At 41.2% G+C, this 19157-nt stretch overlaps 1 protein-coding gene across 1 annotated transcript in view; it reads right to left on the bottom strand.

The window, feature by feature from the left end:
• The window catches only part of Cow (Proteoglycan Cow), a 1009917-nt gene that overhangs the window by 128733 nt on the left and 862027 nt on the right, over positions 1 to 19157 (bottom strand). The gene's annotated exons all lie outside the window — the stretch shown is intronic.

Here is a 19157-nt window from a genome sequence, read left to right on the forward strand (position 1 = left end):
AAGCGTTTGCGGGGGAATACCCGCATATTCAAACCCCCGGCGAGGCTACGATTCGGCGTTTGGCGTCAAGATTATTCTCAACGGAGTCAATGATGCCACAAGACGTGCATAGACGCTGAGGGTGGTCACAACGAGCAACTGCTCCACTAACAGTAACCGGCCCCTTTCGGGGCCACGAATTTTATAACGTAGGAACAACACGTTCCATGAAAAGTAAATTAAGTGATCAGTGTTACTGGCCGTGCAGTAAAGTGAATATTCGGTACATTAACCCGGACGCACTTGACGTTGTAATCCTTACCTTCGGGTGGTGTCATATACCTGCGATCAGCTGAGCACTGGGCGCAACCCTACCATAAATATTTTCGTCCACCGATGACCAGGATCGGCACCGTGACCTACTTAGTGACACATGTTTCCGAAAAGGAAGGAAAGGAAGGAAAGGAATTTCCGAAAGGGTGAGTTTTATTTCATTTATTGGTGATTATTAGGTGTAGACATAAATTCTTTTCGATTTTAGGGTTCAATAACAGTTTGATTTAAAAAAATAAAATAAAAACAACTCAATCATCGAAATAATTTCCATTATTGTTAATTACCTTTTGCCAATTTTCTGGTAGCTTGCGAATATCACTGCGATAGAAATTCGGTTGCTTTATACTGATTATGTAAATCCAATCGGATAGACTTTATTCATACACCTATTATTATTGTTTAAATTTAGTTATGTTGGCCGTGATTAAACTACGGATTTTTACCTCAATAATGAATTATGATCACTTGTCGTACATTTTTTGTTACATTACCTTTTCGTTTATGCCTTATTTGAAAACGAAATTTGCGTATTTCTTGTCCTCTCACTTCAAACAATTATTATTTAAGATTTCGCTTTAAAATAAAGCTGTGTAACGCGGTTTCCTTCGGTGCATGCCGACTTGCTTGTTCATACCTTCGTAGTACAAGCGCAGCCGCCTGCCGCGTAGCCAACGCTACAACGGGAGCGCGGGCGGAAGGCGCGCGCTCTGATTGGTCGGTGGTTTTTTTTTAATATCTCGTTAACGAAGCTTCGGACAATATTTTCGCTAAGGAAAAAGTTGTTTCAAATCACCCCCTGAGTTACCCCTTTCAAGGAACTCCGACATTTTTGGGACACCCTGTATGATTGAATTGAATAGCCATACGGTTGCAACTTGTCTATTTTTTACACGTAGTATAACAATGAGTAGCGAAATAGTGATTGCATTCGACGTATAAAAGTACAAAGTACCTGAATATGTTCATTATAAAAGGCATAATGTACATTATTTCTTAATATTCATCTTTTTTAAAAAACTTTCTTGGTAAAATTACGCCAGCGTGGATCGACTCGGGTGATCCTACGATCTGCGAGTACAAGTATCTTTGCAGGCACTTGTGACCGGTGAGAGAGTCAGTGGTACTACTCTTTACAGTGTGGTGCGACGCCAAGACTGGCCCCTCTCTCCGCCTTTAGTCATGCTTATGTCGCAATGGCATAACGTAATCCTGGGTTTCGTTTCTTTTTATAGTCCACATTTTACATTTTATTTGTGAATCCGGCCAATAATATAATTGTGCCCGTTCGGAAACAATAAAAACTTTTAAAATTGAAGATGGACAGGGTTTCTCGAACAGATTATCGGCAGCTACTTTCCGTTTGTGACCTATTATATTGTACACCTCTTCCGTCCGTATTTGCACTATATTTACAATGCGAATGATCGTTCCATCCTTCAGCATGAAACAATTACTTCTATTGTCATCACAATGTATATAATATCCATTACTTTTCAATTTTTTGTACTGCTTCATAATTGTGGTTGAGAAAATGGGCAATAGTGGTCCATTGTGATGGGAACCCTTACAAATATATTTCCCCAATATTGGTGATGATTTTGGAACAGATCCCAGCTGCAGTTCTCCATAACGTCTTGCCAATTGCTGCAATGGTTTATCCGTTTTTCTTCTTAATTTCTTCAAACTTCCTAAAAAGTTTTAAAAAGGAAATGCGCTAAAACTGTCCAAGACTCCAAATTTTCTAAAATCATTACACAATTGGAGTAAGTTGTGGACATTGTGAGAAATATATTGTTTCCCATACAATACCTCGAAATGTTCAACAAAATATTCTAACAACTCCTCAGCATATTTAATATTCTCTTCACTATTAATTAACATAGGGCTAACTAACACACTGACAGCGACGTGCAGTGTTAAAAAATGTTCGTAAATATTTTTCGCTAGTACACGCTTGAGTACAATAGGACCTATGTACAGTAGAAATTGCCAAAATTTGTAGCTTTCCAGTAATTGAGGTCCGTCAAACTTCCCGGCTTTCACGAAAACTCATGCAGTACAAAATTTCCAACCAATATTAGATATTCCGATATCAAATTCCTAGCTTGTCCACCAATTCTTACGTCTAACGGTCCCTTTATCCATAAAAACAAGAGCTTCTTCATAACCCCAAGACAAATTAAGTGCATATAGTCTAGGGGCACATTTGATACTAACCCAAATATTTGGCACTTGTAATAAACCACTTGTACCTTTATGGTAATCTTCGTCGGTTTGCCGTAGAAAATCTTGTTGTGTTCTGTGTATCAGGTACTTCGGTGTAAGGGAAACACGTAGTTCTATTAACTGATTTCCCTACAATTGTACATTTCGAACAGCTCGAAAACCTGTATGGCCTTTGTATATAATACAAACGATTTCGCTGGAGCATCACACAGAATTTTTGTTAACCTAATAGAAAGTTTATTGTTATTGTTATTGTCACCGTCACCGTCACCGTCACCGTCACCGTCACCGTCACCGTCACCGTTATTGTTATTGTTATTGTTATTATTGAAAATTAAACGGGCATTGCCCAATACATAGCACAGTTACAACGACGTGATAGGATTTTCCTGATACAATAGTCAGAAGAGCTTACAACTGAAAGAGGAACTACTACCTGAAAAGAAGTCGAGATAGTCTACATGGGAGCTAGCACTGAACAGTAAGCGATACATTGGATCAAGTGACCCATATTTAGATTTGAATTTGCGGTATACGAAAGATGGCCTTTTTCTGACACATCTGGTAGGAGCATATAGATCAACGAGTTCCAGTAGTGCAGAACAATTAATTTCATTCTTTATGATCTTAAAAAGAAAGGTCATGTCCGTTACAGTTCTGCGCGCAGAAAGCGTTGTCATATTAAGTTTAATAAGTATCGATGCAAAATCGTGATCCCAGACAGGCCTGTGAATGTGTAACTTATATTCTGCAAACCGCAGAAACCTATGTTGCACCCTTTCCAGTTGAGTATTGTATTTAATTGTATTTGGAGATCATATAATGGATGCATACTCTAAATGAGGCCTGACTAAAGATGTGTACAATAACTTCAAAGTACTTACATTTACAAAGTCAACAGAGAAAGGTTTCATGAAACCCAAAGTCTTCAAGGCTTTGTTAGTAATCACTGAATAGTGTTTGGAAAAATCAAGCGTGGATGTAATATGAACCCCAAAGTCCTTAAATTCATTTACTTCGTTTAGGAGAGCATTCTCCAATCTATACGCATAAACAGTTGGTTTCATATTACGAGAGAACCTCATGACATGACACTTAGAAAAGTTAAGATTTAGCATGTTTAAGTTGCACCAATCTAGAAATTATCCAGATCCGATTGCATTTCAAGATAGTCAGCATGCCCCGATATTTTTTTATAGATCTTATGGTCATGACGCATATAAAAGGAACTTGCTGTGCAAGAAAACATCATATATATCATTAATAAAGTTATTAAACAGAAACGGCCCAAGATGTGACCCTTGGGGCACTCCTGATGATGCAACGATTGGATCAGAATAGGTATCAGAGATGCGAATAATTTGACGCCTATTCAATAAATAGCTATTCAACCAGGAGAGCAGGTTGCCCATACATCCGATAGCCGACAATTTGAAAAAAAAGGATGAAATGATCCACTGAATTGAAGGCTTTTCTAAAATCAGTGAAAATACAATCGACCTCCTGGTTAGATTCCAAGTTGGTGGCAACGTAGTTACATAAGACGGCAAGATTCGTGACCGTTGATCGACCAAAAACAAAGCCATGCTGTTCATTGCAGATGTTATAAGAAAAAACTTGACTAAGCCTTTTGGTTATGATATTTTCAAAGACTTTGGATAAAACGCTATTAATGCAGATCGGTCTATAGTTACGAACATCAGACGAGTCCCCAGATTTAAAAATAGGGGTTACAAGGGAGGTTTTCCAATAGGCGAGAAAACTTCCAGTCTTTAGGGATCGATTGAAAATAATCCAAAGAGGGCGAGATAGAATAAAACTACAGGATCGGAGAAAGACTGGAGGTATTCCATCGTGGCCTGCGCCTTTGTTCATATCTAACGAATTAAGTATAGTATATATTTCACTAATATCAATGGTAAGGTTGGATAAACAGGTATTCGACCCATATTCAATCACAAGACAGTCACCTAATCGAGGAACATACACAGATTTAAAATAAGTCGCAAAGAGTTTCGCAATTTAGACATTATCCTTAGCTACATCAGCTCCATATGTCATTACTTTGGGTAAGCCATTCGAACGACGCTTGGAATTAACAAATCCCCAAAAGGACTTTATATTGTGCAGAATGGATAGTTCAGTCCTTTGGACAAAGTTTGAGTAGCATTGTTTCGAGAGCCTTCTACATTCAAATTGCAAATTTGAAAAATATAGGTAGTCGGAAGTGGATTTTGTTCTCTTATATAACCCATGATCACACTTCTTTTTAATAACCAACTTAATCAATTGAGGCGTGAACCACTTTGGATAATTGGAGCTACTTAAGATTTATTTAGGAACATATCTTTCAATAGCTGTAAACAAGTGCTCATACATTATATGTAACGCATCGTCGACACCCACATTAGTTAGTATATCGTCCCATAGTACACCATTTAAGTAGTCCCTAATTCCTTGATAGTCTCCACGCTTAAAATTATAATAAGTATAAGAGTTACGCATCATACACTTCGGAGCCGGTAAATTTAAGAATACATGTAATGGCGGATGAAATTTGTCACCAGAAAGAAGTAAATCCGAAGAAAGAGTTACCTTTGACATATCATCATTAGGAAAACACAAATCAAGCATGTTATTGAATTGGTTATAAACGATGTTCTTCTGATGCAAATTATAGTAGTTGAACAACTGTGACAAGAATTCCGCAGAGATGATGGAGTTCGATGAAGCATTTTCCCTTGAGGAGAAGGATAACAGAGAATCTTGTGTAGACCAGTTTATATGAGGAAGGTTGTAACCCCCAAATAAATATATATGGCTGACTGAATGCTGATCCAATATTTCGGTTACACTATTGCAGTAGTCCTCATATAAAGAAGCTGGAAATGAAGGTGGAAGATAAACAGCTCTAAATAGCAAAGATCCGAATCCATATTATTATATATAAACCCATTGTTTCTGAAATATGTTATTTCATCAATGAATTTTTCCAACAGCTCGTTCGATGACTCTGGTTTCTTATACCCATAATAGATTTCAACAATCTGTATTCGTTTCAAAATTGTATCTGATACTAATATGGGCCAGAAACTGCTGGAGGAGGCCCTTGACAACGGCAGGCCAACAATATTTAAAGACAGCTTTATATGTTGTACGCTAATATTTGCCTCAACGTACATTTCAGCATAAGATTTTAGCATCTGTTCTACACCAAGATCTAAGTAATCTCTCCCTTGTATTTTGTTACAATTACTTGTACGGGGAGTATGTAACAATGTCCTGGCATCTTTCGGTAGTAAGCATGTGGGCACATATGATAAAAAAATCCTCAACAGTTCGTAGATGGCTTTATGCGTAATATTATTTCGTAGTGCTCAGTTGGACAAATCCTGTCTTAATGTCGCAGGACTCTCCGGTTCATTACAATCAACAATAACCTTCCTTGATTCACCATCAGATGAGTCATAATCCAGTATGCAATGATAATATTCATTTTCATCATCACATAATGAATGAGTTTGTTCTCCTTCATCAGTTTCACAAATATCGTTGTCGTGTATATTCATGAAATTGTCATTGTCATTGTCAAAATTTTTATATTCTAAGCAATGTGAACAGGTAGGAAGCTCATCAATTGCCAATTCCGCATCAGATTGATTTATTTTGCTTTCAATATCCTTCAAATATTGATGGATTCTCCTCCTTTCATGTCTATCAGAACATAGACTATAGTCTTTCCTAATACGGTTTTTCTCCGCCATAATAACCTGAATATATTTCATACGCAAATGAGAAATTAATTATAACAATTTGTTAAAAACTATATACTTGAGATGATTTACCAGCCGAGGTACTTACCAGGTGTTGAAACGCAAAGTAGTTATATTTTCTGCGAGACAATGTATGTATGTATTGGCAATGGTGGACAATTCACGTCCAGAATTGAAAAGTGGTTCGCGCAGTGATACCACGATTTTCAAATATATATATATATATACAGGGTGTCCCACTAAGGAGTGGACACCGCGATATCTCTTAAAGTATTGTCGATAAAAATATAAAAAAAATAGGGAATTGCATGGTTCGAGGGGGCCCATTTATTAGCGCGAACGAATTTTGTTTTCGATTATTATTTTAAAAGATACGATGGTCAAGTTCGGTTTTTCAAATGGAACTATTTTTTTTGAAGACCTGAGTTGATAGTGCGTTCCAAGACAAATTCAATAAGCTTTAATGTATACACTTTATTTCCACTGGTTTTTAAGATATTGCGCTTGCAAAATTACTGATTTTCACTGGCAGAAAACCCTCTGGAATAGGAAGGACCGGGGGCGGTCTTACTGACGCCACGGGTGGCACTGCCTGTTGAAATGGATACTTACCTGCCAAAGGTCTACGCCAGAAATGGCAGGCCCAAAGGCTGGACAATTCTTTTCCGTCAGAAATGCTACTTCGTTAGGTACATCTGCGGTATCGAGAAGCGCATCGTTACTTTTATTTCGCACTTGCTTCTACGCTCGGATGGCCGGTTCTTTTGGGAGGGATGCAAGTTGGATGCAAGTTGGATTGGTTAGGTTAGGAGGAGTGAAAGTTGCTAGACTAAATTTCAACCATAGGGAGCAGATTGTATCAGAACCAATCCAACTTGCATCCCTCCCAAAAGAACCGGCCATCCGAGCGTAGAAGCAAGTGCGAAATAAAAGTAACGATGCGCTTCTCGATACCGCAGATGTACCTACCTAAGTAGCATTTCTGACGGAAAAGAATTGTCCAGCTTTTGGGCCTGCGAACCCTGTCGTAGACCTTTGGCAGGTAGGTATCAGTTTCAACAGGCAATGCCACCCGTAGCACCAGTAAGACCGACCCCGGTCCTTCCTATTCCAGAGGGTTTTCTGCCAGTGAAAATCAGTAATTTTGCAAGCGCATTATCTTAAAAACCAGTGGAAATAAAGTGTATACATTAAAGCTTATTGAATTTGTCTTGGAACGCACTATCAACTCAGGTCTTCAAAAAAAATAGTTCCATTTGAAAAACCAAACTTGACCATCGTATCTTTTAAAATAATAATCGAAAACAAAATTCGTTCGCGCTAATAACTGGGCCCCCTCGAACCATGCAATTCCCTATTTTTTTTATATTTTATCGACAATACTTTAAGAGATATCGCGCTGTCCACTCCTTAGTGGGACACCCTGTATATATATATATATATATATATATATATATATATATATATATAACAAAAACATTAATACGAAGTATAAAAAGGATAAAAAAAAACTTAGTATAATATAATGTAAAAAAGAAAGTAACTCGAACTACAAGCGCTGCTCACAACTAGAGATGCTTGTTCGTTCAGAGTTTACTTCGATTTAACGAGCGATCGTACGCAGGGTTGGCTGAATGTAGGGACGACAGAGTTGACAGGATCTCTTTACGTAGAGATAACATGATGTCACATAAACCTAAACATGTGCATATACACTGTATACACTCGAAAGCGTATCTCCACCCATTTGGAGACACTCCTAGTGAAAATTTGGCAACGCCGCGGAATTTCTTCCACACTCGAAGCGCGTGACGAAGCTGGTCGCAGGCCGCCAGGCCACAGTAGTCTGGAAAGCGGCGTTTTGTGGCCAAAAGTCAATTTTTCAACTTCAATGTTTACAGAATTTTTGTTTCCTATGTATTGATAACCCCCGAAACCTTCAAACTCCAATCATATTATATATTTCAAGCAATTCTATAATCAGATATAGTGTTATAAAGTGTAAATCATGAAATTTTAAGTGAAACTAATTGTTGTAATTACTCATTATAGAACAATAAAATATGGGTTTGTATTACACCAGTATGTAGGTAAGTAAATATATTTTAGTTATTTATATGTGTTATAAGCATTTCTTAATGCGTGTATAAACAATGTAAAATTTATAACTATTTACACTTTGAGAAGGCTTATAAGAAATGATTAGAAGTGATACACATCGGACCTATTTTATATGAAAGCTTAGACAATTGCTGTTCAGATCATGTAAATTTTAAGTGCAACTTCCTGCAACCTTTGGTTCTATAGGGATTTTAAAATCCGTCGCGCGAGGAGTTTTGGCGTTCTAACGCGTGTCCCTATGCAACCACTTGAAAGGCGCCTGAGGAGGTTAAGGGAAATCCGAAACGCATTCATTGAGTAGACCTTATCTTCTGTTAGTATTAATTCGTATAAACACTGGATATTGGCTCGTTCGAAGTGTCTTTCTGCCTCCTCGGATTAGTCTTTTACCGAATGCGCACAGTGAACCATCTCTTGCAGTTTGAAATTTTCATTTAATTTTAAATATTGCAGTATAAATTCTCTAAATTAAAATTTAGTTATATATGTATATTATAGTTATATTTTACATGTATTATAGTTTTATTCATAAGTTTCATAGTTTAGAGTAAAACAGTGTATAGTGTACAGTGTTGTAGTGTATATTGTGGACTTTTGTTATAATTCTATATTGCATCGAACATTTTTTTTCGTACAAAGGGCACACAAAAGTTTTTATTTTTGTAGACCAGTACTACTTCAAGAATGAAGACCTTTTCAACGCATGGCACAATGAAAGTAATTTAAATAAAAAGATAACTGCCGTTTCCGCCTTTATTTTCGACGGAATAAAACAGACTGATATTTCTGACAGTTACAAAAAATCAGTTGAAGATAACGTGCGCGTGTTCTGCAGTAATTTGTTTCATAAATAGAAACGTTCTCACCCAATATTATACAAATTTAAATCGAAGCATCAGGAATGGTTAGAGGGGCATTTCACTTTTGAAAAATATAGTAACATTAATTCAGAAGCTTCAACATCTGCAGGACGGCCTCGTTTATCATATCAAGAAAAATCGTCGCGATCACAAAGACGGGAAGCAGCAGAACTTTCGGAAGAAATGAATGAAGAATTGGGTTTAATCATACATGCAACAAGTATGGCAGCACGTAAAAGAGGAAACGAAAAATTAGCTGTAGTTCTAAATGAAACAGTGAGAAGTCCTAACCGCGCCAAAAAAAAATGAGGAAATTGCTTTTTTACAATAAACAAGAGCCAATAATTGGATTCAGAAGACGTATAATAATCAGGCATTTATATGTATATTTCAGCTATATTTATCAATCAGTTTTCGTCTTAATTCTTTACTCGTACTTTCGTTTTACGTTCTTTTTTATCTTTTTAATATTGTCTACTTTTCCAAAAATGCTAACTTAACTAAATGTAATCGAATTTTATTATAAAAGCAATTATTTTTTACTTACAAAATAGCCATAAACATGTCTAGAATTTTTCCGTGATATTTCATTCTTTTGTGCACAGTAACAATTACTATTCTTTTAATAATGCACTCTAAATAATCGTATTACATCACAATTAGTATAAATAGTCATAATAGATCAAAATATGTGTGGAAAGAAATCAATATAAGTATTATTTGAATTTTGGCCACGAAACGCCGCTCTCCAGACCACTGTGCAGGCCTCGCAGCGTGGGCTCTTCGAAAACTCAGTGTTTATGATACCCGCAATTGCCAGTGAAGCCGTAAATGAAAGTTTCGAAGGGAAAAAACATGCTTTGTTCAAAATTCATGTAGAAAAGCGAACGGAATGCGCCTTTTTAAAAAATAGCTTCTCTGGCGCGCGTGTCATAAACTGTGCTGACCATTTGCACGCCAAATGTTCGTATTTGGTTGTGCCGTTAGTCACTACAGTTTAAGGAATATTCATAACACTCTGTATATCAAGTTGTATTGAACAATGTTATAATATTCTTTAAACTAAGAATAAGAACTTGAGTACCTCTTCTTACGAACTTTCAGGGGTGGTTTCACCGTGTAAATATGAAACCGGATTTGTCATCACATATTTGTCATATTATAATATTACCGCATAATCTTACGCATTTCGGGTATTGGGAGAAAGGAATTGACAGAAATATTACGACGAAAGTACACGTCTCGTTGGTTGAAATAATTTTTTCAACGAAAGGTCGTGTTTAACGCTGGATGTGTAGCGTTTGCCTTCGTTCGGCGTGAGGCATTTCGGTCGGTCCATGGATGGAGATGGGTCACCCTTCGCTTGACGCCAGCCAAGTTGGTCCCGTCGACCAGAGAGAATGTTCGGTGAGTTCCATCGCCGTCAGCCCCCTGGACGCACAGTCGGCAGGATTCTCCTGGCCCGGTACATGGTGCCAATGAGCTTGCGGTAACGTTCGCTGAATGTCGGCAACTCTGTTGGCGACATAGATTTGCCACCGACTGGACGGAGCTTGGATCCAACCTAAGACCACCAACGCGTCGGTCCATAAGTGCACGCCGTCGATTCTGAGGGCCAGGGTCGACAGAAGATGCGCCGTTAGGCGTGTTAGTAAATGGGCGCCACTCAATTCGAGGCGTGGCAGTGACAGTTGCTTGAGTAGTGCCACCTTCGTCTTGGCTGAAATGAAATGAATCCGAACGTCACCTGAGTGGTACTGTACTCGAAGGTACACCACGGCAGCGTATGCTCGTTCCGAGGCGTCGGAGATGCCGTGGACTTCCAGTGATTGACTCTTAGGGTTCAATCCCAGTCCGCGCGAGATTTGAATTTGACGAAGAGCTGGAAGTGCCTTCATAAACTCGCGCCACTCGTCCGCAGATTTCTCAGGTAACGGTTCATCCCAGTCAGCCGGGATCTTCCAGAAAGTCTGGATAAATATTTTCGAACATACCGTTACAGGAGCGAGCCAGCCCAACGGATCGAAGATTTGTGCGGCCTGACTTAGAACGATCCGCTTCGTTAGCATTGGACTCGGACCTCCACCCCAAAGCCTAATCTGGAAGTTATCAGTGTCAGGAAACCATTGGATACCCAGTACACTATGTTGAGTGTCCGTGTCCCAGTGACGTGCAGGACCGGCGACGTCATTGTGGATCGACCTCATGAACTCGGGCGAGTTAGACGCCCACTTGTGTAGCCGAAAGCCGCCCGCCATGGCGAGCTGATCCAACTCTCCTTGCAGTGTCAAGGCCTCCTCCAAGGTAGCCGCGCCACTCAAACTGTCGTCCATGTAGACATCGGAGAGCATTGTCCTTGAAGCCAAAGGAAAAGACGCGGACTCGTCTGTGGCCAACTGCCGCAAGCATCGGAGAGCCAGGTAAGGCGCGCAACCTAAACCGTAGGTGACGGTACAAAGTTTATATTCCCTCAACTTTAATCCCTTCCCCTTTCGCCAGAGTATACGCTGATAGTCCCGATCATCTGGATGTATCACGATTTGCCGATACATCTTTTCGACGTCAGCAACGAAGGCGATGGAGTGACGCCGCCACCTCAGCAGCAAGTCGGCTAAGGCTGGTAACAAGTTGGGTCCCGTGTGCAGGACATCATTGAGAGACTTCCCGTTGCTAGTCGTCATCGAGCCGTTGAATACAGTCAACCCTCCTATTACGCGATTAATTCGTTCCGCGTTATATGGAAACCGTGTTATAAAAAACTCATAATTATATAGTACAAATCATATTAATTCGTACCGCGTTATATAGAGACTGTGTACCGTGTTATATGGAAACCGCGTTTTAAGAAATTCAGAATTAGTACAAATCAGATTAATTCGTACTGTGTTATATGGAAACCGTGTTATGAGAGTACCGCGTTATGGAAGGGTTTACTCTACAAAAGGCAATAAATATATGGTTACACATTTCAATTTGTTTTTATTGAAATTAAGAGTTCATATAAAAAAATTAAAATTACAAAGTGAAATATAAACTAAAAAACTATTTTCCAACAAAAACATGGAACTTAAACTTGTAATCAAATTCTCTATTAACATTCATCTTCACTGTCATATATTATTGGCCTAACTCTTTTTCTTTTAATGGGCCACATGTCTTCTTCACTTTGAATATCTTCATCATCGTTTTCAAATGTAGTTTTATTTTGTAATTGTACTAATATCTCTCTATAAGGAGCTAAGCAATTTTGCAATTCTCTTTTAAACTTTGCACTGCACACTGTTGAAGGGTCATTTTCAATGAAGTAAAGTTCTAATTCTTTACCCAAATCTAGTCCCCTTTTCACATCATTTAAATTGAAATTTTCAATCCATTGTTGATCCATATTTTCGTCCATCGGTGCATTTGAGGTATATGTATCAATTAATGCCATTAATTCTTCTTCATCTAAAGGCTCTTCCCGAAGTAGTTTTTCTACATCTTGACGGTTTATATCTTCAAATCCTTCACCGCTTAAACGCGAAGCAATGTTTACTATTTCTACATCTGGGGGTGAGATATCATTTCCTCTTTGGACCATTTGAGGCAAAAGAGCTTTCCAACATACATTAAGTGTTGATGGTTTAAGTTCCGCGCAAGCTGGTGACACAGTTTTAACACAATCTAAAATAGAAAATTCTTTCCATACTTGAATAAGAGTTTTGTTGTTATCATTTTCCAATCTATCGAAAATCGTTTGGAAAAATTGGCGTATGTAGTACATTTTGAAAGTTCGAATGACTCCTTGGTCTAGTGGTTGTATTAATGATGTGCAGTTAGGAGGGGAAAAAACAATTTTCACATTTGGATGATTCAGTTCCTTAGAATGGCCACTAGCATTATCAATAAGCAATAAAACTTTGAAACACAATTTTTTTTCCATCATATAGCATTCTACTGCAGGAACAAAACAATTAGAAAACCAGTCCTCAAACATATTTTTAGTCATCCAAGCTTTTTTATTAGATCGCAAAAATACAGGTAACTGGCACTTATCAATGTTTTTCATTACTCGAGGATTTAAAGAACGATTTATTAACATTGGTTTTATCATCAGATTTCCTGATAGATTACTACACATATGAAGAGTGACACGTTCTTTAGAAGCTTTAAGCCCTGGTGCACGCCTTTCATTTTTCGAAATGTAAGTTCGAGATGGTAGATTTTTCCAATATAATGCTGTCTCATCTGCATTAAAAATCTGATCTGCCGTGTATCCTCCTTCATCTATAATTACAGGTAGTTCCAGCTTAAACTTACGGGCAGCCTCTGCATCTGCCGAGGCCTGCTCTCCTTGAAATTTAATATTGTGCAATGAATATCTTTTTTTAGTTTTTTTAGCAAGCCATTACTTGCAGTAAAGGACTGATTTTGTTCCTCTGCAGAAGAATGCCCAATTTTCCGTAAATGCTCGTGGATTTTAAGTGCTTTCTGCTTGATAAGATTTCCACTCACAGGGATATTTTTAGCTATACAGTCTTCCAACCAAATCATAAGAGCTCGTTCCATTTTGACCATATTAATATTTCTCGTGCGGGTCACGCGTTTCGCACCTAACGGGCAGCCATCTGCCATAGTTTTCCTTATTTTCGCCTCATTTTTCTTTAAGGTTCGAATTGTAGATTCATTTAAATTTAATGATCTTCCAACAGATGATATTTTTTCTCCACCCTTTAAAAGATTTAAAATTTGGATTTTGTTTTCAAGAGAAATAAACTTTCTTTTCAACTGTTTCTTTTCATTTTTGTCGGACATTATGTAAACCTAGGGTTGAAAATTACTTTCAGGTAAATGTTACTATTTTTTGATAACAGCAAATAAAGAATATTACCTAAAGTATTGTGTTATGTCGTCTAATTGCGATAACACAAATTAAGCGAGCAAAAAGCACTTTATGAAACACTAATCTTAATACGTCTGAATTCGTTTCAAACAAATCGTCAATGTATGTACTGAATTACCTACGCTTGAAGCGGAATACGCGGACCATGGCGGCAGCGGTTCGACGACGCTATTGGATAAAGAAAGTCACGTGAGCACTCGATAGCCAATGATATCGTCGGGTTTTCACTAGCGGTAACGCAGCCTGTGCAATCTATTTTAACCATTAAAGTACGTTTACACGACGATACTTTTGTATCTAGATCAAGTATATACGACACTCAAAAAAAGTTCCGGAAGATTGGAAACTGCCTAGAGTCCGCGATACTGAATTCGACCTGTCGTTGCGGGAGTTTCAGCTAAAGCTAGACTGAAGACACTGCAACTAGTACTAGCTAGACACAAAAGACACTTGATCTAGACACAAAAGTGTCGTCGTGTAGACGCACCTTTAGATTTGATAAAAAAATAGCAATGCTACATCATTTCGGCAATGGCAGGGGAATTCCCTGGCAAATGAAATTGAAAAATGGTGATGTACATGCATAAAAAACAGGGGAATTGCCTATTAATTTCAACCGTAAAAGTGAATTAGAAAAATTAATGCTATAGGGAGACTGCTTAAGCTAATTCAGTTGTATTACTATAAAGAAACCGTGTTATAAGAGTACCGCATTATATGTAAATCGCGTTATGAGAGTACCGCGTTATAGGAGGACTGTCGCAATTTTTTGGTCCGCGTTATATGGAAACCGCGTTATGAAAGTACCGCGTTATAGGAGGGTTAACTGTATTACGCACACCTTTGTAGTGGGACTCGCGGCTTTCAGAACACCATGATGTGGTAAATAGAAATGTCGGCCACCAGGAGGGGCAGATAGTGTCGGCAATATGGTCCGAACGCGACGCGCCACGCCTCAGGGTCTCTCCTATAGTGGCATTTTTGCCATGCTAGGTGACATTAGCTGGACGATACCCTCTAACGGCCACTACGAGGGGAACGGCGTGCCAAGGTGTTCTGGCACGCGGCTTGGAGAAACCCTGCCCTCATCCGTTAGGAATCATTGGACAAGTTAGATCTACCCCCGTAAGGGAAGCGACTCATTTAGTCAGTGGGGACCACGGGGAGGTAGAGTCTCCAGCATAATGCTCGATCCCAGCAGGTCGGCTTACGCCGTTGGACCTCACCCACCACAGTGCCGTAGCACCGCCTGCGTTAGGGGTCGAGGTCAGGTCAGGTCGGGGTTTTTAGGAGTGCGGGGAGGACAGTGGGATGGGTATTTGGAGTTGTAGGTGGATGCATGTGGTTCTTAGGGAGTAAATTTCCGTACGTGTACGTTGGTCTTAACGGCTACCTCCCCCTTGCACTGCGCAGGATACGAGTGCAGATCGTTGGGGCTGGGGTGGCGGCAATGGGTTTGGTGCGGGGCTGCTTATGCTTGGTCCATGTTTGCTCTTTCTTCCGGAGTATAAGTCTTACAGCTTTGGTGAATTCCGGGAAGAGATCGCCTCGGGTTATGCATCGGAGTGTGGATGGCCATTGAAGTCCGGATACGGTAGCAGAACGGCGGAGCTCGAGACGTTCGTCATTGTAGAGTGAGCAGTCAAAAAGGACATGTTGCGGCGTTTCGGAGATTTTTCCGGGGCATTTACAGAGATGGTTGTCGGCAAGCTGTAGCGTGTGTAGTTTCGCCGCGAAGTCACCGTGGCCCGATAGGAATTGGCTGGTATAGTGTGTGAGCTGGAGTTCGGTGTTCTCTAGTCTTATTTTGACGTCGGGGAAGATGGTAAACGTATGTCTCCCTTTTGTGGATTTTTCCCACCGGTCCTGCCATTCCATAATTAAGTCGTCAGTGATGGCCTTCTCAGCTTCTCAACGATGCTGAATCGTAGGCCCTTTCTAATTTTATACCGGAGTGCAGCCTCTTTTACTTTTAGGCCGATTGGGTGCGTTCCTGCTATAATTGGGAGCGCATGAGTGGAAACGGTGCTGTATGCCTTCGTGACTCTCAGCAAGGCATACCTTTGTGCTCTGAGTAGTTCCCTCTTGCTTGTAAGGTCCATTTTATCGTACCATGCCGCGGCCGCGTACGTGGCGATGGGAACAAAGAGTCCGCGGTACAGCGTTTGGAGGCATTTATGTTTCAGGCCCCATTCTCGGCTCGCAATTGCTGCGAGAGAATTAAATTTCTCGAGGCACTTGGCTTTGACTCTCTCGACGTGGGTTCGGACACCGAACTCGTTGTTGAAATGGACACCGAGGTACCTCACGTTGTCAGTCATTCTTATTTGACGGTTTAGGATCTTAATCTTCGGGGGCCTCCTAATGTCCAGTTTTCCCTTGAGCAGAATTAGTTCTGATTTTGGTGCTGACAGAGAGAGTTTCTCCCGTCTGCACCAGTCCTCGACCAGGGTTGCAGCAAGCTGTCCCCGTCTCTCGAGTTCGATTCTGCTACTACCGGGCACGAGGATCAGAAGGTCGTCCGCGTACGCGACCGATTCGTAACCTTCTCTTGCAAGGACGGTGAGGAGGTCGTCAAATATCAAATTCCACAGGCTAGGTCCCATGATGGAGCCCTGCGGACAGCCCATTGTAACAGTCTTACTGACCTCATCATGTTTGCCTGCGAGCTTAACTGTGCGGTTCCTCAGGTAATCACCAATGACCCGATAGATATTCTTCGGGCATTGTCTTTCCTTAAGCCTGTACATTACGCTGGGCCACCATACATTATCGAAAGCACTGGAGATATCGAGAAGAATCGCTAATACGTAGTGAGAATTCTCGCACGCGTCAGTAAGCTCCCGAGCTTTGATGATAGCCTCCTCGGTGGACCTGTCTGGCCTGAAACCGTATTGCCGATCCGACGCGAAGTGAGGGCCCTGTAGTACTGGTTGGAGTCGTCGTACCAGAAGCTTCTCGAAACACTTCCCCATCACCGGCAGGAGACAGATAGGACGCTAGGAAGACGAGAGGGTCTCATCCTTGTCTGCGTTTTTCAGGAGGGCCCGGATGCTGCCAGATTTCCATGTGCTCGGGAAAACGCCGTGTCGCAAGCATCCGTTGTATAACTGGTGTAGTTCATTGCGAAGTATTCCGTATGATGCTTTTAGAACTTCTACCTCGATCCTGTCCGGGCCGGGAGCCTTTTGGTCCCTGAGACTGTTTAGTGCACAGCGTATCTCCGTTTCCTCAAATTCCTCGGCATCGTTTGTGTCAGGGGAGACGTCCCGTATTCGTCGTCGGTTTTGCTGGTCTTCTGTTGTGTCCACGATGTCGTCGGGGACCAGGTTATTAAGGAGGTGCGCAGCAGCGTCCGTCCAGGTTACGGTGCCCGGCTGCTCGCGGTCGGAGACCGCCAGCGCTCTCTCGGGCGTGATCTTATTCATGCAGAGTTTATATGTTATGCCTCATGGATTTTTGTTTCCGTCCTTCGTGACGAATTCGTGCCAGTCAGTTTTCTTTGCCTGGTGGACCTCCGTAGTGTATTGCCTTCTTGTTCTGTTGTACGCCCGTTTCCTTTTGCGTTTCGTCGCCGGATCCTGTTCGTGCTGGAATGCAGTTCTGGCTTTGTACGTGCTTTTTTTCAGGGTGGTTAAGGCACTCGTCCACCAGGGCACGGATCTAGGGTACGACGACTTTTCCTTCATGGACTGTTCGTAAGCAGATATGATGATGTTGCTGATGCGGTCGGCGGCAGCTTCGACTTCCTCGGGGGTGTTAGTGGAGAAATTCCTGAGATTCTGGATCTTTCCTTGGGACAGGGCTTCCTCAAACTTGTCCCAGTCGGCTTTCCTGGTGTTGAATAGCGGGAGCTGACTCGTGTGGGTGGCGTTTATATGCGAGTGGTAAGTGAAAACGATAGCGTTATGGTCACTTGTTGTCCAGCCTTCTAAAACATTCCAGTTGCGCGCATGTCTCAGGGCAGCTTCTGTGGCCAGCGTAACGTCGATACGCGATGCGCCGAAGTGCGATTGGAATGTAGGTTTCGTGCCAGCCTCGTTCAGGACCGTGTGGTTTAGTTCTAATATATCCAGTTCGAGGGCCTCGCCGCGGTCGTCGGAGGCCAGGCCGTGCCACAAAGTTGATTTAGCATTGGCATCTGCTCCTATGATGAGTTGTTGCCCAGGGAGGTGCCTCAGGAGTTTCCGCAGGTGCGTGAGATATGGCTCTATACTATGGGACCACTGGAAGTACATGCTTGCCAAGAAAAGGTTACCGAACGGCCCGGATACTTCCACGCATGTGCAGTGCTCGTTGCTGAGATGAGACAGTTTTAGTACCGTTATTCGCGGGTTCTTTATTACAATTCCGGCCTGTGAGGTGGTCCCTGCTTTTCCTCCAAAATCCATGGTATTTGTAACACCGCGTGGCGGCCACATAGTCGCGAACCCTGCAGCAGCTCCAGCCGATGTAAAGGCGTTCCTTCTTTACTAGCAGATCCCGTACGTCCTTGGACACCTCGAAAATGATGTTACACCGGTCGCGGCTTTTGTCTCCTGATTTGAAGGCGATCGTCATTTGCCGCTTTGTCTTGTTTTTTTGTTTGTCCTCGAGGTTCTGATCAATGATAGCGTCCAGAGTGGTCTCATCATTATCCGAGCGCGTGACGTCGCATACAATGATACAGGGGTTCCTCTTTTCAGGGGCATCCACGATGAGGCCAGCGGCCTTAAGTTTCTCGTTTGTGAGAAGGGTCGAGATATCCACTTTGTTCGCCGTTTCAATGACGGCGGACGTTTTTCACTTGTATTTTGTCTTTCCTGGGCGAGACCAGTTGGAAGACTGCTTCTTTCGTTTTCTCGCTGCTGTCAAAGGTTTCCACATCCTTGGGGAGAATGGTAACCACGTTTGAGGGATCCTGCTTGAGGTTTGAGGACTCAGCGATTCTGGACTTTATTCCAATGCGTCCAGCGTAAGTCGTCAAGGCCTTCAGGGGGA

This window comes from Andrena cerasifolii, chromosome 7 (genome assembly GCF_050908995.1).
Source record: "Andrena cerasifolii isolate SP2316 chromosome 7, iyAndCera1_principal, whole genome shotgun sequence".
Taxonomy (NCBI): domain Eukaryota; kingdom Metazoa; phylum Arthropoda; class Insecta; order Hymenoptera; family Andrenidae; genus Andrena; species Andrena cerasifolii.